Source organism: Panthera onca, chromosome C2 (genome assembly GCF_046562875.1).
Source record: "Panthera onca isolate mPanOnc1 chromosome C2, mPanOnc1 haplotype 2, whole genome shotgun sequence".
Lineage (NCBI taxonomy): Eukaryota > Metazoa > Chordata > Mammalia > Carnivora > Felidae > Panthera > Panthera onca.
This window is the reverse complement of record NC_138347.1, coordinates 146,812,946-146,837,431: the sequence shown is the minus strand read 5'-3', so window position 1 is coordinate 146,837,431 and position 24,486 is coordinate 146,812,946. Positions and strand designations below refer to the sequence as shown.

At 40.9% G+C, this 24,486-nt stretch overlaps 1 long non-coding RNA gene across 2 annotated transcripts; it reads left to right on the top strand.

Moving 5' to 3' along the window:
- Window positions 1–5,958: 5,958 nt before the first annotated feature.
- LOC132682990 (uncharacterized) lies at window positions 5,959–21,546 on the top strand. Of its 2 annotated transcripts, XR_009611981.2 has the most exons (4): window positions 5,959–6,109; window positions 17,190–17,278; window positions 19,063–19,170; window positions 21,444–21,546. It is a non-coding gene; the product is annotated as an uncharacterized LOC132682990 (long non-coding RNA). The 2 variants fall into 2 exon arrangements; XR_009611980.2 differs by lacking the exon at window positions 19,063–19,170.
- Window positions 21,547–24,486: the final 2,940 nt, after the last annotated feature.

Here is a 24,486-nt window from a genome sequence, read left to right as displayed (position 1 = left end):
CTGACTGAACACAGCGAAAGCTGCAAGGAGCCCTGGGCTCTGCTTGGGAGGGTGCAGCAAGTGAGTTGGGACTCTGGAGTTAATGGCGCACCTGAGGGATTATGAGCATCGCCATGTTGCTGCAGACTGTCTCTACTGGGAAACTCAGGGACCAGAGTGCCTGCCACTGCCCAGGAAGGTTCCTGACTTCCTCACCTCCCCTTGCTGCCTTACACCAAGCCACATTCCCTTCGGCAACCTGAGCACCACCTGAGCAAAATTCGTAATGAAGACAATGAAAAGGTAGGAGATTATCTGCTGTCATCACTTGCGTAGAATCTGCCCCCTAATCCAGGAACAAGACCTGCACTGAATCAGAGAGCCCAGTGTGAGCCAGGGTGGATTAAGTAGAGTCTTGGGTGGAGGGAAAGCCTTAAAACCCCCTGTTTCGACATAGAGGTCAAAGCAAAAAGGAAAACCAGCTGGGCAGCTGCAGGAGCACAGTGGCTGGTTCAGTCTGCTCCAGATCATCCCCTAATTGAACAGTGGGAAAAAAAAAACATTCAGAGGAGAGACTTGCTTAAGTCTCATTTACTGAACAAATAGTTAGCGATCAGTGTCCCCCGGAGGCTGGACAGTCAGTCTGCGATGTGCCAGATACACAACAGACAGGCATGAGTAGTCCCTGCCCTCAGAGGGCACTGGGTTCGAAAGGGAGATGGAAGGTGACCGGACGGTTGGATGCAGTGGGTCAGTGCCTTGAAAGGGGCGGCACAGAGGCCACACAGGCACGCAGAACGGTCGCCTGATCCGGCCGGGCACAGTCAGAAGGAGCTCCCTAGAGGAAGAGATGGCGAAGCAGGCAGTGAGCACAAGTTCCGGGACTAGAGGGGCAGGCAAGCCATCCCAGGAAGATACTGCTGGCTCTACCTTCATGGTTTTTTGACGCCATTGATTGAAAGAGGACTGGAAACAGTCTGGACCAGTTTCCTCTGCTTCAACGCATTGTACACATATGACCAGGATGCTTCCTGGATCCTTCTTCACGGGAACGTGTGACTTTGAGTTTTCTTCCACATAAATCTAACCCTCTGACAGTCTCCAAGGCCATCATCATCCCACCTCTCCTACCGACCAGCTCCCAGCACCCACCTTCCATTCATTCAAATCACAGGCATTAAAACGATCCTACTTGGTAGTGATCACAGGCATTCGTTTGGGAATGACCGAACACACATGGTAGGATGTGGTGTAGACCAAAAGAACCTCGCTACTCAACGTGTGATCCCTGGACCGGTACCAGCATCACCTGGGAGTTTGTTATAAAGTGCAAATTCCAGAGCTCCAACCCAGACCTATTGAAGCAGAACTTGAAGGTCAAGATCCTCAGGTGATTCTGGTGCATTTTAAATTGGGAAATGGTTCTAAAGAGATAGTGTGAGTCTAATTCTAAGTGACATACAAATGACAGCAGCTTTATTTGTAAGCATAACATCACCATGATCACTTATCTTAAAAACTCAACAATTTGTACTGATAAAGTTTTTCTGATTTTTGCTGGTTAATTAATTTTGGCAATTAATTTGCATAATACTGGCATTCTTACTATCTTTTAAAATCGTGTGTAGGATTCATAAAGTGATTTTTAGAGTTTATTTTATTTTGAGAGAGCGAGAGTGTGAGCAGGGGAGGGGCAGAGAGAGAGGGAAGGTGGAGAGATAGAGAAAGAGAGAGAGGAACATAGAGAGTGGGAGAGAAAGTGCAGTATTTTTTTGTCTCAAAGAAAGCATTTCAGGTTTATCTATGTCTTCTTTGGTTTTATCTTGTACTTGTGATACTCCAAAGCAGAGTTACCTGTTCCAGTTTCAAAACTGTCAGATTTATATCCCTCTTGTTCAGAAAGCCTTTGAACTAGATAAGAATTATTCTTGTGAATGAAGCTTTACTTTATCAATTGTCATTTTCCTCCTCTTCTGGAGGATTCTGGAGCTTTAGAAAAATGCTTTCTCAACAAGAAAGCTTTGTTCGATATGAAATTTGAATGCAGCAGAGAGCTCTTTAAATATGCCATCAATATGCAAATAATTTCCAGATTTATTTAAATTCCAAAACAATGGTTGTTACATCAGTGAAAATGCCTGAATTTTTAGTAACACATATACAAACACCAAAATAACAAAACCAAGAGGGTAATCAATAATGACTGTAACGATTAGCAATACTGACAGATCAGGCAAAGGTCATTGTCAACAGACCTACTGCCATAGAAGAACAAGAGATCATTGAAGAAATGACATCATGGAAACGGTCTCTCTTCCAGCTTTTACTATGCAAAAATTTTCCATTCATTCGCACTGGCTTGGAATAAAATTTTTGAGACAAATCACTCTAATTTTGAATTCAAGTCTGAGATGCCTAGAGCAGTGACATATGCCTGTGCTTGCTAGGGGGAAATCTGCTAGGAAAAATAATTTATCTTCAATCCAAACTTCATTGATTTGTATTTTAACAAACTTCAAGGAGGCTAGTACATGCAGCAACCAAACTTGCATTAAGTGTTTTTTAACATAAGAAGTGTTTATAAAAGCTTACATTTTTGCTCCTTTCGTGGATTTGTTGTGATTTGTGTATTTTTGTGGAATCAAATGGTTTTCCAGAAATAGGACCTAATGTATCCCATTTTATCTGTAGGAAATAAGAGCTTAACTTAAAACGGCATGACTTGTAGCTTTCTTCCAGGGTAAAATTTAGCCTTGAGTTGAAGGTCTTTGAAGGTCACCCGTGTAATGGGGTACTGATACAAACCTTGTCTTCATACAGTTGCAGAGAAAACCCTTGGAGTGGCTAGGAGAAATCTGGATTTCTTTTCTTCCAAGCCCTGTTGGTCTTTCTGTGTCCCATGGGGGGGGCGGGGGGAAACTGAGGCAGAATAACTAAAGGTATCCATCCAGTAGCCGTGTGTGGTTTTGAATCCCAGATCTGCTCCTTACTAGCTGCATGGTGTTGGGCGTGTCTGTAAACTCTCTGTGCCTTGTTTGCTTATCTGTAAAATGGGGAGGAACGTGACAAGATTTCCCTCGCAGGAGGGTGATGTGGATAAAATGAGTGTATCTAGAGCATTTACAACAATGCAGACTATACTTTAAAGGCTGTATTTGATACTATTATCATTATAGTAGTTAGGAGATGGTGACTAAACCTCCATTCCCTTTCTCTGTCCCCAGGAAGAACTGAGGAAAAAGCAGGAATTTCTCTTCTATATCTTTAGAAGCAACAAGGACGTCAGCGTTAAAGTCACACAGACCTAGGTTCAAGTTCCCTCTCTCCTCAGCTCTTCAAACCAGGGTATCTTATGTTCACTCAGCTTCAGTGTCCTCATTTAGAGGGGACAATAATATCTACTTCAGGAGAACTTTAGAGATATTAAAAGAAGTCAATATACTTAAGGGATACAGCACTTACCTGGCTGGGTGGTCAAAAAGGTCAATAAATGCCAATTTCTCTCCCTTTCTGTCATCACCTACACAATCCATGACCCTATGTTGTTTGTATTTTTTTTTTTTTTTTTTTGCTACTGCAAATAACCTTATGTCACTTTCCAATTTCCTTTTGCTCTTCCTTCATCCAGCCCTTTAAATCTGAGTTCTTTTCTGGGCAGGCATGGGTATCAATTCAACTGGGGCGTTAGCTAGTCAATAAGGTATATCTTCCAGGAGCAATCCCTTAATCCCTCCAAGGAACAAAGGGAGAGGGAGAGACAGAGACAGAGGGAGATAAAAGAGAGGAATTGGCTGGTTCATGTGGTCACAGAGGCCAAGAAGTCCAGTGATCAGCCTAATGTCTGCAAGCTGGAGAAAGAGGAAAGCAGGAGCTGTATATCAGAGGGTCGGTGAAATTTGCCACTCAAGCTGAAGAAAAGAGGGAGAGAATTCACCCTTTCTCTGCCCTTTGTTTATCTGGGCTCTTAGGGATTGCATGATGCCTGCCCACATAGGTGAGGGAGGACATTCTTAGCCTACTGGTTCAAACGCTAATGTCTTCCAGCAACCCCCTTACGGACACACAGAGAAATGTCTCACTACCTATGTGGGCATCCCTTAGCCCAGTCAAGTTGACATATAAAATTAGCATCACGAGAGGATAAGCCAGAGCAAAACTTAAGGGCCAAAATCTGAAGGACTTGGCAGCCACACAGATGAAGGAAAAGGAGAGGGTAGCGATAGGTGGGTTGGAGAGTAAAGGAAACCAAAGAAGCAAAGGGAAACCCTTGTTTCTGGTTTGGATGCCTGAGTCACTGGTGGAAAGACAGGTTTTAGTAAGGGGATTTCAGAGATGTTGAAAGGGAGTTAAGCTCATAACTGAAAACCAATAGGGCTGTTCACTTTATTTTTAAGTCAGAATAATTCTGGTGCTTGAGGGTTGTCCTTAAATGAGTTCACAAACTACATATGCAAGAAAAAAAAACAATATAAAAGCCTCACAATTTTATTTGCATTTTGACTATCCCTCCCTTCTCTTCAGTCCATTTGGAAGTTCCCATTGGCTTCTCCAAAGTTCTAACCTGTGCTAGGGGTTGTAATCCCATGTAGGCTGCTTAGGGCCAAGGCACTGGGAGTGAGTGGGGATGGTCTACCTATGAAGATGCATCTCGGACATCAGTCTACACTCGGGAGGGCCGGGGTGTCCTTTTCTCTTGAACTCACAGTCCTCTCTGCCTGGAGGTCTCAGATGAATAACATGGAATTCTGAGGAAAGCCTGGAATCTTACCTGCCCTGACTTTCCTCATACCTCCTCCCTGGGGTTTTGTCTTGATCTCTCCCAGAAGATGCAGAACGTCTTTTTCTGGGGGATCTTAAAGTCCTCACGTCACATCTTGTCTCTTACTTAATTCTCTCAAGACAGTCTCCCTCTCTTCAGTACTTTTCCTTAAACTCTCTTAGTGTTTGACTAACAAAGTTTAGAATTTTGGAAACCAAAGTCTGAAAAACTGGTTTTTACCATCTAAGGGATTTCCACCTTGAGGCATTAGATTTCTCCCTTGAGGCAATTCTCAAAGCTCCATTACCTTGAATGGGAGCAGGGGACCTGGGAAGAGAGCAATACTGAAGAAAAAGATCAGGTACTATCTTAAAACAAAAGAAAAAAAAACTCACCTCACCAAAAATAAAATAAGCAATGGGAGAAGAATTTTCTTGTCCTCTTTGGGGAAAGCCATTGGCTGAAGGAGGGAGAGCAAAGGCATAGAAAACAAAAAGCATTTGGAGTAAATAATTGTAGATATTGATAGTGGAGCCTTTGAAGTTAATAAATTGCATGACTGTCTGTATGGGAGGGCTAGTTTTTTTTTGTTTGTTTGTGTTTTGGTCCCAGCTCTTATTTTTGTAGTTTCAGGCATGTATCTTGGAGTCTTTCCGAAGGTATCTGACCAGTGGGCTCATGGGATTGTAGAAAATGAAACAATATAATAAATTAGGGTCAATCAGAGACTTGGCAAAAGTTAAGTAAAACGATGCTACATTTTCTTCAAAAGAAAAAAAGACTGTTTCTATTGCATTAAGGTATGAAAATGGAGAACTTTCTGACAACTGATGAGATATCGTGTCACCAAATGTATCTTTACTGCTTGTTTGTTTTATATTTTTGCTCTTAAGATTTTCATTTTGGTAATTAAGGCTTAGAGGGGCATTAACCTCATTTATATAGTTTGTTCATCCAGAAACCAGCGGATCGAATGTTTTATTCCATCTCTTGAACACTCTGGACAATTACAATTCTAGGACCGCAGTTAGTGTTTTCTCACTGGAGAGCGAACCCTCGCATTTACTTAAATCCCTTTCCCCATAGTCTCCTGAGAGGAGGAGAAAGTGGAAATTCGAGTCACAGGGAGGTGTGTATTCACACTGTCATTATGAAGTCACAGTGGAAGCCGTTTACATTTGGACTTGAATCACAGAAAAGATGTGGAGTGGAGCCAAGGGACCAGGTTCCAGTCTTATTTCTGCCTCTCATTAGCATGCTACGATTAGTCACATCTCTACACTTCCCTGGCATCTGCTCCTCCATGTGTACGATGGCGCATTTGGCTTGGGTCAAAGGACAGACACGCAAGGGGCTGCCTGGGCAGGACAGGTAGTGAATGCAAAAAGTGTACATGACTGCCTATCACAGCATCACCACTTATTTTCCTCACGCTCCCGGAAACAACTGTTGAAATTTCAGGCTCTTTTTACAGATCGTTAAGCCTCCCTCAGCATCCTTTCCACACGCTAGCCACGCTTCTTCTCATGGTCGGTTTTCCTAATGGCAGATTAAGTTGTATTCTTTTGCTACAGACACGCTTTGTTGGCATAGTAAACCCAGAAATCCTCTTAATGCTCGAGAAAATATGTCTGGATGACATTTTTCTTAAAACACATGGCTCTTTGGTTTGGTTTTCCATTTTGGAAAAAGTCTCTGATGTGAGGATACAATTTTCTTTCGGTTTTATCCTACTACAGGAGTAGCCTGTGGTGTTAATGGGATAATACCTGCCAGTTGACACTTAGCCTCAGGATGGGGAGTAATAGAGAGCGGTGGGGACTGTGGCAAATGGACAACAGCGGGCAGGGGCCCCTGCCCTTTCCACAGCAGGCACCTGCCCCTCAGCACAGTTGATTGTTGGCCTCTGAGAATGAGTCCAGTACAGGCGTGTCTCCCGAGGTTTTGTCAAAGCTGTAAATTCTGACTATTATGCATGGAATTTTCCTGAATTTTATATGTTGGCAACTGAATTGAAATAAATATCAGTGGTAGCAACACTGAATATTCTCAATGGATCAGGCTAAACCAAAAACCAAACAAACAGACAAGCTAGATCACGTGCACTAAAAGGTTTAAGACTTTGGGACAAATGACCCTGAAGTTCTTTTTTCCCTGGAACTTTCTTTGTCACAACACACATTTATATACCCCTTGATACATTCTAAGCGTATATTTTAAGGCACTATATACATGTCCTAACTCATTTAATCTTGCCAACAACTTTAAGAAGTAGGTGCTATTATTATCTTTGTTTTACTTCATTTACAATTATGATTTCATATCAATTCTCTTTATTTATTCACTTATTTTTAATTGAGTTTTGAAAATTTAATTCCATTGTAGTTAACATACAGTGTTATATTAGTTTCAGATATACAATATAGTAATTCGACAATTCTATACGTAACTCAGCGCTCATCATGATTGTACTCTTAATCCCCTTCACGTATTTCACTCACCCCCCACCCACCTTCCCTCTGGTAACCATTGATTTGGTGTCTATAGTTAAGAGTCTGTTTCTTGATCTGTCTCTCTCTCTCTCTCTCTTTTTTTCCTTTGCTCATTTATTTTGTGTCTTGAATTCGACATATGAGTGAAATCATATGGTATTTGTCTTTCTCTGACTGCCTTATTTTGCTTAGCGTAATCCTCTCTAGCTCCATCCATGTTGTTGCGAATGGCAAGATTTCATTCTTTTTTTTTTAAGTTTATTTCTTTATTTTAGAGAAAGAGAAGGAGGGAAGGGCAGAGAGAGAGGGAGAAGATAGAATGCCAAGGAGGCTCTGCACTGTCAGCACAGAGCCTCATGTGGGGCTACATCCCACGAACCACGAGATCATGACCCGAGCCCAAATCAAGAGTTGGACACTTAACCAACGGAGCCACACAGGTGCCCCAGATTTCATTCTTTTTTATGGTTCAGCAGTATTCCATTGTATATATATATATACCTCATCTTCTTTGTCCACTCACCTATTGATGGACTCAGGCTGCTTCCATAATTTGGCTAAATAAGGCTGCGATAAATGCAAGGGTGCATATATCCCTTTGAATTAGTGTTTTGTATTCTTTGCGTAACTACTTACTAGCATAATTACTGGATTGTAGGGTAGTTCTATTCTTAATATTTTGAAGTAACTCCATACTGTTTTCCACAGGCTGCACCAGTTTGCAATCCCACCAACTGTGCATGAGGGTTCCTTTTCCTCCATATCCTTGCCAACACCTGTTGTTTCTTGTGTTTTTGATTTTAGTCATTCTGACAGGTGTGAGGTGTTATCTCATTGTAGTTTTTATTTGCGTTTCCCTGATAATGAGTGGTGTTCAGCATCTTTTCATGTGTCTGTTGGCCTTCTGTATGTCTTCTTTGGAAAGATGTCTGTTCATGTCTTCTGCCCATTGTTAAATGGATTATTTGTGTTTTGGGTATTGAGTTGTATGAGTTCTTTAAATATTTTGGATACTAACTCTTTTCTTCATAAACAGACTATTATTTTTAGAGAGAGAGAGAGAGAGAGAGAGAGAGAAAAGAGAGAGCATGTGATGGCAGAGTGAAAGGGAGAGAGAGAATCTTAAGCAGGTTCCACCCTGAGTGTGGAGCCTGATGTGGGCTCCATGTCACGACCATGAGATCATGACCTGAGCTGAAATCAAGAGCCAGAAGCTTAACCAAATGGGTCACCCAGGCGCCCCATGGATATTAACTCTTTATCCGATATGTCATTTGCAAGTATCTTTTCCTATTCAGTAGGTTGTCTTTTAGTTTTGTTGATTGTTTCCTTCGCTGTGCAGAAGATTTTTATTTTGATGCAGTCCCAATAGTTTAGTTTTGCTTTTATTTTCCTTGCCTCAGGAGACACATCTAGAAAAATGTTGCCATCGTCTATGTTGGAGAAATTTTTAAATTTTTTTAAATTTTTTAAATGTTTATTTATTTTCAAGAGCAAGAGAGACAGAGCGTGAGCAGGGGAGGGGCAGACACGGAATCCAAAGCAGGCTCTAAGCCACCAGCACAAAGCCTGATGTGGGGCTCAAACTCACAGAACATGAGATCATGACCTAAGCCGAAGTCGGACACTTAACCGACTGAGCCACCAGGTGCCCCATATGTTGGAGAAATTTTTGCTTGTGCTCTCTTCTAGTATTTTTATGGTTACAGGTCTCACATTTAGGTCTTTAATTCATTTTGAGTTTATTTGTGTGTATGGTGTAAGAAAACAGTCCAGTTTCATTCTTTTGTGTATAGCTATCCAGTTTTCCCAATATGATTTGTTGAAGATTTGTTTTTCCCATTGCATATTCTTGCCTCTTTTGTTGAAGATTAATTGGCCATATACTCATAGGTTTGTTTCTGAGTTTTCTGTCCTATTGATCTGTATGTCTATACATCCATACTGTTTTGAACACTTCAGTTTCATGGTATAACTTGAAACCTCCAGCCTTGTTTTTCTTTTTCAAGATTGTTTTGGGGGCACCTGGGTGGCTCAGTCGGTTAAGCGTCTGACTCTTGATTTTGACTCAGATTATCATCTCACAGTTCATGAGTTTGAGCCCTGTGTTGGGCTCCATGCTGACAGTGTGGAGCCTGCTTGGGATTTTCTCTCCCTCTCTCTCTGCCCCTTTCCCACTCATGCTCTCTCTCTCTTAAAATTAATAAACTAAAAAAAAAAAAAAAGAAAAGATTGTTTTGGCTAATCAGGGTCTTTTGTGGTTCCATACAAATGTTAGAATTATTCTAGTTCTGTGAAAAATGCTCTTGGTATTTGGATAGGGATTATACTAAATCTGTAGATTGCTTTGGGTAGTATGGGTATTTTAACAATATTTGTTCGTTCATTCCATTGGCATGGAATATCTTTCCATTTGTACTGTCTTCAATTTCTTTCATCAATGTTTTATAGTTTTCAGAGTACAGGTCTTTCACCTCCTTGGTTAGGTTTATTCCTAGGTATTTTCTTGTTTGTGGTGCAATTGTAAATGGGATTGCTTTTTAAATTTCTTTCCTTCTTTCTTTCTTTCTTTCTTTCTTTCTTTCTTTCTTTCTTTCTTTCTTTCTTTTCTTTCTCTTTCTCTCTTTCTCTTTCTTTCTTTTGCTTCTTTATTAGTGTATAGAAATGAAATGGGTTTCTGTACATTGATTGTGTAGTCTGCTAACTTACGGAAATCATTTGTCAGTTCTAGTAGTTTTGTAGTAGAGTCTTTAGGGTTTTCTATATATAGTATCAATTCACCTGCAAATAATGTAAGTTTAACTTCTTCTTTACTGATTTGCATGTCTTTTATTTCTTTTTCTTGCCTGATTTCTGTGGCTAAGACTTCCAGTACTATGTTGAGTAAAAGTGGTGACAGTGGACATCCTTGTCTTATTCCTGATCTCCGGGGGAAAACTCTCAGTTTTTCACAATTGAGTATGATGTTCACTGTGGATTTTTCATATATGGCCTTTATTATGTTGAGACATGTTCCTTCCAAACTCACTTTGTTGAGGGTTTTACCATGAATGGATGTTGTACTGCATCAAATGCTTTTTCTGCATCTATTGAAATGGTCATATGGCTTTTATCCTTTCTCTTGTTCATGTGATGTATCACATTGATTGATTTACAAGTATTCAACAACTCTTGCATCCTGGGAATGAATCCCTCTTGATCATGGTGAATGATTTTTTTTTAATGTATTGTTGAATTTGGTTTGCTATACTTCGTTGAGGACTTTTGCATCTGTGTTCATCAGAGATATTGGCCTGTATGTAGTTCTCTTTTTTTGTAGTGTCTTTATCTGGTTTTGGCATCAGAGTAATGCAGACCTCATAGAATAAATTTGGAAGGTTTTCTTCCTCTTCTATTTTTTTAAATAGCTTGGGAAGAATAGTATTAACTTTTTTTAAATGTGTGGTAGAATTAAAAAAAATAAAAAACTAAAATAAATGTTTGGTAGAATTCACCTGTAAAGGCATTTGGTTGTGGACTTTTGTTTGTTAGAATTTTTTGATTACTGATTCAATTTCATCACTAGTAATCAGTCTATTCAAATTTTCTATTTCTTCCTGGCTCAATTTTGGGAGGTTATATGTTTCTAGGAATTTATCCATTTCTTCTAGGTTGTCCAATTTGTTGGCATGTAATTTTTCATGATATTTTCTTGTATTCTTTGTATTTCTTCAGTGTTGGTTATTTCTCTTCTTTCATTTCTGATTTTGTTGATTTGAATCATCTCTCTCTTCTTTCTTGATGGTTCTTGCTGAAGGTTTACCAATTTTGTTGATCTTTCAAAGTACCAGATCCTGGTTTCATTGATCAGTTCTGTTGATTTTTTAGTTTTTATTTCATTTGTTTCTTCTCTAATCTTTATTATTTCCTTTCTTCTATTGGTTTTTGCTTTGTTTGTTCTTCTTTTTCTAGCTCCTTTGAGTGTAAGGTTAGGTTGTTTATTTGACATTTTTCTTGCTTCTTGAGGTAGAACTGTATTGCTATAAACTTCCCTCTTAGAACGGCTTTTGCTGCATCCCAAAGATTTTGGACTGTTATGTTTTCATTTTCATTTGTCTCCATGTATTTTTTTACTTCCTCTTTTATTTCTTGGTTGACCCATTCATTGTTTAGTAGCATGTTATTTGACCTCCATGTACCTGTGCTCTTTCCAGATTTTTTCTTGTGATTGATTTCTAGTTTCATAATATTATGGTCAGAAAAGATGCATGGAATGACTTCTATCTTTTTAAAGATTGTTGTGACATGTTTTATGGCCTAATATGTGATTTATTCTGGAGAATGTTCCATATGTTCTTGAAAGAATGTGTATCCTGCTGTTTAAGAAAAAATTTTTTTAAACTTTGTTTATTTTTGAGAAAGAGAGAGACAGAGTGTGGGCAGGGGAGGGGAAGAGAGAGGGAGACACAGAATCTGAAGCAGGGCCCAGGCTCGGAGCTGTCAGCACAGAGCCCGATGTAGGGCTTGAATTCATGAAGTGTGAGATCATGACCTGAGTCAAAGTCAGCTGCTTAACCAACTGAGCTACCTAGGCGCCTATATCCTGCTGTTTTAGGATGGAATGTTCTGAATATATCTGTTAAATCCACCTGGTCCGATGTGTCATTCAAGGCTACGGTTTCCTTGTTTATTTTCTGTTTGGATGATCTATCCATCGATGTAAGTGCCATGTTAAGGTTCTCTACTATTATTGTATTACCATCAATTACTTTTTTTATGTTTGTTATTAACTGCTTTAAGTCCTTCCATGTTGAGTGTGTAAATATTTACAATTGTTATGTCTTCATGTTGGATCGTCCCCTTAATGATTATATAGTGCCCTGTGTCTCTTGCTATGGTCTTTGTTTTAAAGTCTATTTTGTCCAGTATAAGTATTGCTACCTGGCTTTCTTTTCACTTCCATTTGTGTGATAAATGCTCTTCCATCCCTTCACTTTCAATCTCTGTGTGTCTTCAGGACTGAAATGAATCTCTTGTAGACAGCATATAGATGGGTCTTGATTTTTTTATCCATTCTTTCACCCTATGTCTTTTGATTGGAGTATTTAATTCATGGACATTCAAAGTAATTATTGATAGGCCTGTATTTATTTCCATTTTGTTACTTGTTTTATGCTTGTTTTGTAGTTTTTTTCTGTTCTTTTCTTCTCTTGCTCTCTTTTCTGATGATTAGTTGGCTTTCTTTAGTGATATACTTGGATATTTTCTCTTTATTTTTTGCATATCTATCACTGGTTTTTGATTTGTGTTTACCATTTGGTTTGTATATAACATTTTCTGTATATAGCAGTCTATATTTAGTTGATGGTCATTTAAATTTGAACCCATCTTTTACTCCTCTTCTGCCCACAATTTAGGTATATAGCGTCATACTTTATATCCTTATATTTTGAGAGCCTCTTGATTGGTTTCTACAAATATACTTATTTTTACTGCTTTAGTGCTTCCTTTCCTTACTCCTGCTTATGGTCTTTCCTTTCCAGTCAGAGTCCCCTTTAACATTTCTTGTAAGGCTGGTCTAGTGGTCATGAATTCCTCTAAATTTTGTGTGTCTGGGAAATTCTTTATGTTTCTTTCTATTCTGAGTGGTAGACTTTCTGGATAGAGTATTCTTGGTTGCAGATTTTTTTCCTTTCAGCATTTTGAATATTTTATGCCATTCCCTTCTGGCCTGCAAAGTTTCTGCTAAAAAATCAGTTTACGGCCTTATGGAGTTTCCTTTGTATGTAACTGCTTCTTTTTCTCTTGCTGCTTTTAAAATTCTCTCTTTATCACTACATTTTGGCATCTTAATTACTATGTATCTTGGTGTGGACCTTTTGGGTTGATTTTGTTGGGAGATCTCTGTGCCTTCTTGATCTGGATTTCTGTTTCCTTCCCCAGATTCTGAAAGTTTTCAGCTATTATTTCTTGAAATAAATTTTCTGCCCCTTGTCTTTCTCTTCTTCTTTTGGGATCCCTATGATGTGAATGTTATTATACTTGAGAGTGGGGCGCTTGGGTGGCTCAGTTGGTTAAGTGTCTGACTTTGACTCCAGTCATAATTTCATGGTTCATGGGTTTGAGCCCTGTGTTGGGCTCTGTGCTGACAGCTCAGTCTGGAGCCTGCTTCAGATTCTGTGTCTCCCTCTCTCTCCCCCTCCCTGCTTGCACTGTCTCTCTCCTGTCTCTCAACAATGAATAAATGTTTTTTAAAAAATTTATTACACCTGATGATGTTGCTAATTTCCTTGAGTGTATTCTCATTTTGCATATTTTTTTTCTCTCACCTGCTCACCTTTCCATTACTTTGTCCTTCAGGTCACTGATTGATTCTTCTGCTTCATCTACTCTATTATTTATTCCATCGAGTGTATTTTTCATTTCATTTATTGTGTTCTTCATCTCTGATTGGTTCTTTCTTATCTCTTTGTGAGGGTCTAACTGCTGTCCTCCCCTTTTTCCTCAAGTTTAGTGAGTATCTTTATGATCATTACTTTAAATTTTCTATGAAGCATATTACTTCTCTCCATTCCACTCAGGTCTCTTGCTGTGGTTTTGTCTGTTCTTTCATTTGGGACATATTCCTCTGTGTCCTAATTTTGTCTAACTCTCTGTGTCTGTTTCTGTGTTTTAGGCAAGATAGCTACCATCTCCTGCCCTTGAAAATAATGGCCTTTGAGGAAGAGGTCCTATAGTGCCCTGCAGTGCTGTGTTCCCTGTTCAGCAGAACCCAGTACCTCAGGAGTGTTTCCTTTGCACAACATGTGCACCCTGTTGCGGCCCCTGGGCTGCTTTTCCCTTCAGTCCTGTTATCTGCATTGGCTCTCTTTGCCTGTGGTGAGCAGCGTTTGCTTCTTGTGTTGTCAGTGGGCCAGTTAGTGGACGCTCTTGGCTTGAGTTGATTCAGACCAGGCGTTTGACTGAAATGTGGTAGCATGGAACTGGAGGTACTTTCCCTGTGTTGTCCCCTGAGTAGCTTTCCTTGGTGGGCAGGGCCTGCAGTCAGACCAGTTTTCTGCACCCAGGCCACCGCTGGTTCTTCCTTCTGACCGGTGTGTGTGGTGGTGGTGGACTTTTCCTCTCTCCAGGGAAGGAGTCACTTTGGAGTGGTACTGGCCACTGTGGGGGCTGTTTGCACACTGCCAGGCCTGCAGCACCACCCTGTATAAACTCTGGCCAAGAGCCTATTGGAGGGGGCAGGTCCCAAGAAGCACAGTGGCAGGGGGATGCTGTGTTTTGAACTGCCATTCCTGGTTCCTTTGCAGGAGGGCTCCTGCAGTGCCTGGACTGAGGCACCATTTGGATGGGTCTGGGGAAGCACAGCAGAGGGTGTTATGCAGGGCGGGGGGGGGGGGGGCGCTAGCAAGCTTTGGGTGCATTCATTCCTCTGCAAGAAGGGCCCTGCATCACCTGGACGGATGTCCAAAGGGGTGGATTGGCAGAAGCACGGTGGAGGTGAGGGGTGGGCACAGCAGTGCTAAAAACTTAGTGAGTCCTGCAGGTGGCAGGGTGTTTATGCTGGGGGGTGGGGAGGGAAATGGTGCCTTCCAGTTCCTTTGTTCCTGGAGGAGTTCCCCATGATTTCTGTCCTTCTAGGACACTGAGATTAGTAAGTAACACTGCCTCTCATAAGCCCCAGGCACCTTTCAAACTGCTGCTTCTATGCTGTATCTTCATGGGCTATTTGTTGTGCCGTCTCTTTAAGGGCAGACACTCGGTTTTTTTCCCCCCCCTCCCAGCTCTCCCAGAACTGAGCCTGCTGAATTTTTTAAATTCCAGATTTTAAGTCCTGCTGGTTGTAAGGACTCATGAAGTTCAGCCCCTCTGGTTTTCAAAGCCAAATGTTATAGAGATTCATCTTCCCTGTGCAGGCTCCCCAGTGTGGAAGTCTGTTTCTTTCCCCTCCCCATGCCTGCAGCACCCTCCCTCCTGTGGGCGGTCCTCTGATTCCCTTTAGTTCCTGACACTATCTCTGCCCCTCCTGCTCTCTTCAGTGTGGCCACTTCTCTACATTTAGTTGTGGGGTTTATTCTGCAAGTCTCTGCGTCATTTTCTGGGTTATTTACACTGATGAGAATGTTATCTATTTGAATCCATGGGAGGAATGAGCCAAGGGTCCTTCTATACCACCATCTTCCCTGGAAGTCCTTACCTCATTTATTTTTATCTTTCATTTCATTTCATTTCATTTCATTTCATTTCATTTCGTTGAGTCACTTGCCTAATGTCACAGAGCAAATAAGTCATAAAGCCAGAATTCAACACTGGCCCTCTAACACCATAGCCCAGAAATATCTCTTTATGCAGGTAAAATTATATTTCCTATATTAAAAAAACACCTTTTTACCAGGGGTGCCTGGGTGGCTCAGTCGGTTAAGCGTCAGACTCTTGATTTCAGCTCAGGTAATGATCTCCCGGTTTGTGGGTTCAAGCCCCAGTGGTGCAGAACCTGCTTGGGATTCTCTCTCTTCCCTCTTTCTCTGCCTCTCTCTCTGCTCCTTCCTTGCACATGCATTTTTTCTCTCTCTCTCTCAAAATAAATACAGTTAAAAAAATGCCTCTTTAACAAACAGTTTATTTTGTCAACAAAATTTGTTGTTGACAATAAGCATACTTATTTGGATTTGTATGAAATGAGGAGTTTGGATTATTTTTATTTTGTATGCAAGGGGAAAGATGGGCTTATCAGGTGACCAAATATTAGTGCCGGTTAGATCAACATACTGCCTGCATTAGCAAGATTGAAGAGAATGAGATGCTAGTTAGGATCAGTTTCTTCCAATCAGATCTAATATGTAAATAAGTGGCTGCCCTTTGATTGGTTACTGATGATCCTCGGAGGAAGTGATTAATGTTTTGCTTTTCTGGCTGCCTCCATACCCAAAGAATGTTAATACAAATGGAAATTTGGTCATATATTTAAGCAACCTGTCACAGCAAAGAGATTTCCAGAGCTTTTTGGTTAAAGAGGTTTTTGAATGTATGTATGAGCAATATATGGGCTGACTTTTTACTTCAGCAAATATAAAGATGTATTATCCCTTGAGGTTTGTTATTAACCTCAGTTTCACCTCTGTTAATATTTACTCCGCAGGTCAATAAATCTTGATATTCACTTCAACAGAAGCCAATATCTTCAGATTATGAGTTATTAATCTTAGCCAAACTGAAAAATTGTGTGAATATTTTTCTTTTACTAGAGAAAATGAGGGCTTTTTTGGTTTCCTTTTTCTTCAGGCTTTCTTAAGGAAGAAGCTTAGTTGTTATCTGAACCTCCAAACTGCTTTTTCAGATTTAGTGTTTGGAGTGGAGGGTATGAATTGGTTACAAAATAAAATTCAACTGAATAAAATGTAAAGATCTTTTTAGTTTTATTCAACAATTTATGAATCCCACCTAGCAGATAGAAAGGGGCTCCAAAAATGTATACAAAATGGAAGACTTTTATAGGCAGAAAGGGGTGAGACAAAGAATGGATCCTTTGTGGCAAGCTCCCCTTCCTTTGGAGGAAGCTGGGGGGCGGGGGTCTCTCAGGCAGATTACCTCACTAATGCTGACCAGGTAATTCCAGATAAACTGGTGGAAGGTAACATTCCTGGGAGAGACTGAAACTACAGTTAGGTTAGGTATTAAGTCTTGGTTTGCTGACTTGGGTCTTAGCACAAGTGGCTCCATTTTGGATTCTTTCTTTCTTTCTTTCTTTCTTTCTTTCTTTCTTTCTTTCTTTCACAAGTCTTAATGCAAGTTTTAGAAACTCTCCTATTGAAAGGATTGCAAGGCGGCAGGAATTAAATAAATCTTATTTTAAATCCACCTGTGAAATATTCTGATTTTAAGGGGAACTTAGAAAAGATTATAGCCAAATCCCTGCTGCCCGCCTTTGTGTCATTTACTGACGTTGCTTGATGTGAGCCATGCCAAATGTGATGCATTTCTAGGTCCTGGCAGCAAAACGCTGTGCAGTAGAGAAGGACCGCTGCAGCTGGCCCAACTCGGGATAAAAAACAGCAAATGTGAAAAGACACAGGTGAATGCATGGGCTTTCCAACAGCGTAGATGTTGCGAGTGAAGTGTGCAATAGAAGCAATTAGCTTGCTGTTTCAAAGGAATGTTTCTAGTCCTAGTCTGGTAATCTGGAGAATCACACCTATAATCATAGAGAAATTCAAGACAAAAGGAGATGAAAAACTAATGGAAGAAGTTGGAGGTCATCCGACCTTACGGCTAGTGGATGCTGCTCATGGAAACGGAGATATGTAGGATTAGGAAATAACTGTGTAGAGGGTGAGAAAGCGTCTTCCCAAATGCTGATAAAGGGACATTTTTAAAGATTTTGTAACATGTTTAGTGGAGGGGGGAAGGGCGGGGGACCAGGGAGAAGGTGGAGGGGAGTTCTGAAATGTGGTGGGAACTCTGGTCAGACAGACCAAGCCTGCAGAACCCTGTTTCTCAAAGTGTGGTCCTAGAACTAGCAGCTTTCGCATCACCCAGGGACTGATTAGAAATGCAAATTATCAACCCCGTCCCAGAGCTATTGGATCGGAAACTCTGGAGGTGGAGTCCAGCAATTTGTAGTTTAAGGAGCTCTCTAGGTGATTGTGAAACACCTCAAGCCTGAGAACCACTGTGCTAGGGCGCAGAGTTTTTAACCTTATCTGTACATTGCAATTCTTTGGGGAGTTTCAAAAATAATGATATGCCTGGGTTTTGCCTCTGGAGGTTCTGATTTAATTGCTCTGGGGTACGGCCCGGACATCAGGATGTTTTGCAGCTTCATAGATGATTTTAATGGGTAGCCAGGGCTGAAAATTACTCTAGGGCAAGTTCTCATCCTAAATTGCTTTTTCAAATCTAATTCTCTCCTTTCATATCAAATAGAATGCTTCCTTTGCTGTCCTGAAACAAAATTTATATGAATATTATTACTCATGCACATATTTTTAACTGAAATATAAAGGAGGAAGAACAGAAAAGTAATTTATGATAATATGCATTTCAAACATTTTAATTTGTGGGTCTGACCACACTTAGAGTGAAGCAGGCAGATGCTTGCGTTGAGGTGTTATCAACATGACAATTCCAAATGCAGATTGATCCCGGTGCGTTGAACTGGTAACTCAAACACCATGGACGACACTACTGGGAGTGACATAACTTGCCGAAAAGAACGAATCTTGGTAAAATTTCTAAAAAAAACAATGAACGGTTTTCCATTTTGCTGAGCCTTGGGTCAAAGCATGTACTTAAAGGGACGGTGACTTATTGTAGCGGATGCCATGGCTCCCCACAAAGATCCCCCTCCAGAACAGAAGCACTTACTTCCTCAGCTGCTGTGAATGCCGATTGCTGACGGCCCTCAGTTGATATGTCTCTTTGGGACTTTCCCTCAACTGAAGAGCACCGCCTTGCCCAAGATCTCCCCAACATAGTACATCCTTCTCAGGCACAGGCTTCATTCAATGACTGGTCAAGGCTGGGTTATGAGTGAAGTGGATCTCCTGCCTGAATTCGGGGCAATTCTGAAGGTCTGGAGATTGAATCAGATCGACTGAGACCTTTGCTATAACTCCATTATAGCTCAGCTTCTTTCTCCGCCCAACCCTGTTCCCCTTGACCCCTCCGGGCTGATGGTTCTGAGAATACTCTCTGATAAGCCTCCTGCTGAAGGTATCCATTTTAGAGCCAACTGCCAGTGCGACCCACCAGTGACCACTAAAACCACCCGTTTCAGTGAAAGCCTGACTCCTTTAGTAGTCAGTTGGGTTACAGTTACCTGAAAAGATTTTTGTTAAATATTTTTATCCCATCCAGAAAGGATACCCCTTCATTGAGACAGATGGTGAAAGAGCCAGAATTGCATTTGCGGGAGTGACTTCTGGGAGCATGAAGCAAGCTGGCAGAGGAGAAAGGAAAACTCAGGTAGTGAGTCCCAGAAATGGCACTGGTGCTGGAGTTGCAAGTGTTCAGAACAAATCCCTGGAAATTGAGCTGGTAGAGACTCCACTAAATTCAGAGACAGGGCAGCCTCCAGCAAAAAAAATGTAAATTAGTCAACATTTGTTTTGCTTTTCCCCCCGGTACCCTTTTCTCTCCATGGAGTCTGTAGCTGTGAGAACCTACTCTTTGGAAAAGATCTGATAAGCTATTTACCCCTTAGAGTGACTCTAAGTCAACAGTTTTGGTTTTTTGTCTTCCAGGGTTGTTTGCATTTGAAGTATTTTTATGGAATAAAAGTTGTGGTCTTTGGTTAAAAGGAATTTCAAGAAACTATCCTTCATTAGACAGATTGAAAATAGGAGCCAGTGAGCCTTTCCTCTTCCCACCCACTCACAATCCGTTCTCATTGGGGAATTTTTTAGGGTCAGAGAAGGGCGAGAATGGGGTACCCCAGCAGGAAAGTCTGTGAGCTCTTTGGAGATGGGTCACACATGAATTGTATTTCCCATATCCTTGGAATTTGATATAGAGAGTTACAAAGCAAAGCTTCCTAGTCTTGGTTTTAAAGATAGAGTAAATTCGGAAATTTTCCATAGTCTGGATATATGCTTAGGATAATGAGTGTGGCTTTTGAAAGGATACTACCAAAATGTGAGAAAACCTCTCTAAATTTTATTTGTCTGTGAAGTCTTTACAAAGTGATGTAGTCTTGGCCAAGTAATTTTGTGTCTCTGGACTTCAATTCCTTTTCCATGACACAGATTATTATTTAGATTGCTCCCATGAGATTCCTTCTCACCCTCCTCTTTAATCACCTTAATGAAATAGAAGAAGAAATGTAAAAGTGAAAACAATGAGGACAACGTTAAGAACTCTCTGTAATCCTTTTTAGCGGCCCTGGCATTCATTCATTCATACCACAAACATTGACTGTCCACACTGTGCTAAGTCTTGGCCTGGGTTCAGAAGCCGAACGCATAAAGAGGTGCAAGCTTATGTCCTTGCTGCCAGTGTAGCGACATCATCCTTGATCTGCTGACCCTTAGGGCCTGACTTTATTTACTGCTCACATTAGTTCTATCCTTGGCCATGAATTAACCATGACTTTGCGTCTTAAATGCAGCGTGCGTGAAAGCCCTCTGTCGTTGGCCAGGGTGTTGTTTGCATAATGTATTGACCGTGCATGTTTAAACAACACCTAGGCGGATCATTAATACCAGGTACAGTTACTGAAATGAAGCTCCTGAGAATTTCTTCCCTTTGTAGTCTGAATTCTTGCCAATTTCTGAGCCGTTCCTGAAAGCAAATGGCTGGTGTTCTTTTTACCTCTCTTTTTGAGTCCTTTCAACCATACAACTAGTTAGAAGTAATTCAGCTAGGCTTTCTGAGCCGTGAATGTAATATTTTCTAATGAAATGAAGCAAAATCTGAGGAAAACACCATCATTAGGAAACCACAATTTGCTGAGACAGGATGTTCTTTATCAATAAAACAATTTAATATGGTTACCATTAAATGTCGTAGTTCTATGGCAAGCGCAAGGTGACAGGGTTAGCGGGCAAAACCTTCAGTTGTACAGAGCGAAATTTCCTTATGGGGGTCGTAGGGAATGTCATCTCTCGGGGCCTTACCTTCCTTATGTATAAAATGATTTTGTTTGGGTCTAAAACAAATTAGGATAGGATAGGAGAAAAATGTTTAACCGGTAACATGTTTTAAGCCCAGTAAATATGTATGTGGTTTATCTCAATAAATACATATATGGAAACAGATTCTCAAGAGTTTTTACGAGTACAGAGGCCATGATCACACAGATTTGTGGGTGAACAGTCAAGAGACATGGACATTCCAGAAAAAATACATGACTATAACCTACCAAGTGATAGCAAATACATATTGTGACCTCAACAAGGGCCAGGCTACATGAGACACTTTCTGTCAGTAACATCACCGAACGTTGGCAAGAAATACGTGCTTTTGATAATTTGAAAATAAACATCTTCCACTTATATTTTCGAACGGTACTTCTCATTCTCTTTGGGAAGCATCAGGTTTTTGTTGTTGTTGTTGTTACTTTCCCAACCGCCATGAACCCATATTTTTGTAAACACAATAAAAATGAATTCCCAGAAAAATGAAATGAAAATTTAAAAATAAAATCTCCATTGTTTATTTTTAGATTTGGCAGACAGGTAATTACTGTATCTAATCGTATAAAGATGTCTAAATGTTTCCTCTCAATGATCTCTTTGTAGATTAGTTACAAAAATGCTTGCACACCATGATTGGTTTACCACCATGCAGGGAACAATGGTGGTGAGGACTCAAGGACTTCCAATAAAAGGCTGATATCTGGAATTGCTTCCACATCATCACTTTTGTGGTGGTAGCTTCATTTAAATGGGTGTTTATGTCGGCCACATATTAGTACATAAACATTTTTTTTTTTAATTTTTTTTCAACGTTTTTTATTTATTTTTGGGACAGAGAGAGACAGAGCATGAACGGGGGAGGGGCAGAGAGAGAGGGAGACACAGAATCGGAAACAGGCTCCAGGCTCCGAGCCATCAGCCCAGAGCCTGACGCGGGGCTCGAACTCACGGACCGCGAGATCGCGACCTGGCCGAAGTCGGACGCTTAACCGACTGCGCCACCCAGGCGCCCCAGTACGTAAACATTTTTTAACAAAAACAAAATTTCTGAAGTCCAGAGGATCAATTCAATTCAAATCATATTCTTAGCCTCTTTATAAGGCACTATGATGGCCCTATGATGAAGAGAAAAATGAAGGAGACCGTTCTTTGCCCTCATGGGCCTTAGAGTCAAATAAGAGAGTGTTTTCCCAACTTTTTGACAGAAATCCAGTGTTAGAAATACTATTTATATCACAAGCCAATACGTGGATACACATATGAAACAAAAGTAGCACAAAATAAATATTTGCCTCTTTTATAGAATTAATTTGGCATTTTCTATCTTATTCTATTTCTATTTTATTTCTATTTTATTCTATTTCTAATCTATTTCTCTTCCACATTTTAAAAATTATGATGATGAAACAGTAACGATTTCATGACCCACTAATGGCGTGCGACCCAGAATTTGAAAACTCTGAAATAGGGGCAGGTGACAAGTATAAAGGACCTCTAGTTCAAGGAAGAATGTGCCACCAACAGAAATTTAAACTGAAATCCCACAAAATATCAAAGGAATTATGCTGCTTGGAACTTAAGGAAAAGGAGAGCTTAGTAGGTGGGAGAGTCAGTAGAACTAAGGATATAAGGTCAGGTTCATGGTTGGAACTCAGCAGACATTCTTGGCACTATGTTTCATGCTTCTGCTCTGAAAACCAAGAGGGTCTTCAGGGTGAAATGCTTCTGGTTGGTTTGATGAGCTACCTTTACTCAAAATTCTTTGGCCAACAAATATGTGTTGAGGGTCTTCTGTGCGTCTCTCACTGTTCTAGGCTTGGCATACAGCCATGAACAAGGCAGATACAGATCCCTTTGTCCACACGGAGCTGGTGTTCTAGGTAGGGAGAAAGAATAAGCAAGGCAGATGAGTAAAGGTACTCACTGTACAACTGTGTGCAACTGTGAACACTATGTGCAAAGGAGAAAGAAAGGAAGAAAGAAATAAAGAAAGAAAAGAGAGAAAGAAAGAAAGAGAAAGAAAGAAAAGAGAAAGAAAGAAAGAAAGGAGAGAAAGAAAGAAAGAAGAGAGAAAGAAAGAAAATAGAAAGAAAGAAAGAGAAAGAAAGAAAGAGGAAGAAAGAAAGAAAGAAAGAAAGAAAGAAAGAAAGAAAGAAAGAAAAAAAAATGGTAGAATGGAAGAAAAGAGAATCTAGAGTGTCAGGGTCAGGGAGTGGTTGAGGTATGAAATAGGGGAATGTCAACCTCATTGAGGAGGTGAGATTTGAACAAAGACTTAAAGGAGGTGAAGGGGTATGCCAAGGGGATAAGGAGGAAAGGGCATTTTAGGCAGGGGACCGAGTGGCACAGAGCCCCTCAGGCAGAAAAGCCTTGTCTGTTCCAGGAACAGCAGGCAGACCCTGTGTGGCTCAGGCAAGTGACAAGGGAGAGCACGGTAGGAGGTGAGGTCCTCAAAGCCTTGGAGGCCATTGTGAAGATTTTGGCCTTTACTGCCAGACAAATGGGAAGCCGCTGGAGGCTTTTGGGCAGAGGAAGATGATTTGAGTAATGTTTTAAAAAGTGTCACCTGGCTGTTTTGCTGGAAGTAGACTACAGGGGCCACAGGTGGAGGGAGTGGATATTGCAATAGCCCAGGAGAAAGAAGATGGCGGTTCGTGCCGTGACAGTAATGGTGGACACAGTGAGAAGTCGTCAGGTTATGACTATATCTTAAAGGTGGAACCCAAAGGGTTTTCTGGCAGGTTGGCTGTGGGCATGAGAAAATGAGAAAAGTTCCCAATTGTCCTGTGGAAGGATTGGATAGTTGGGAGAATGGAGTCGCTGTCAACAGAGAGGGGGTGTGCATGATGCAAATATTTTAAGGATTCAGTTTTGGACATCTTGAGCTTGCAGTATCTATTAGACTTCCAAGTGGAGGCCTTGTATGAATTTGGAGCTCAGTTTGGGCTGGAAATCGAAGCGAGAAATGTAAAGTTGGGATTTACGTTTTCATATCTTTTCTCTCATTCCTCACGATCACTACTCTCATTGTTATTCTACTTAATAATAGAAGTGGAGAGAAGTAGAGGAGGAATCTTGTTTGCTTTGACCCCAGCTTCCTAAAATTGGCAGTTTGATGTGAGAAGTAACAGCTATTTTGACAAGAGTCGCTTTTCTGTAAAAGACCTGTCTTGATATCGGATCACGGAAAGGCAAATGAGAATTATTGCATGGCCACACTTTATGTTACGGAGGCATCACCGAAAGCATCTGATAATTCAAAATTTATGTCATTCAAGTCATCCTGGCCAAGAGTGACAAGTATTTTGGTTTACCAGCTACCGTGGTGGCTCTGTGTGCCAATAGTGTAAATATAGTTTATAACTCCTGTCCCCATCTGTACAGAAGAAGCTCTCCTTGCACACCACCGCTGCACTCTGAGCACTTCTGACCCCAGCTGGGTGGGTTTCCCCCACAACGAGCGACACCAGCCGGTGTCCCACAAGTCAATTCCATTCTGACACTAGCTAGAGTTAGTGCAGGCCCCACGGGTTAAGGGCTCAGCCCCACAAGACCGTCCTCCCCCACCCCAACTGTCAGTTGTATGTCCCACTTTGTCACCTCTGCTTCTGACCCACTGGCTGCATACTGGACGTTCCTGCAACTC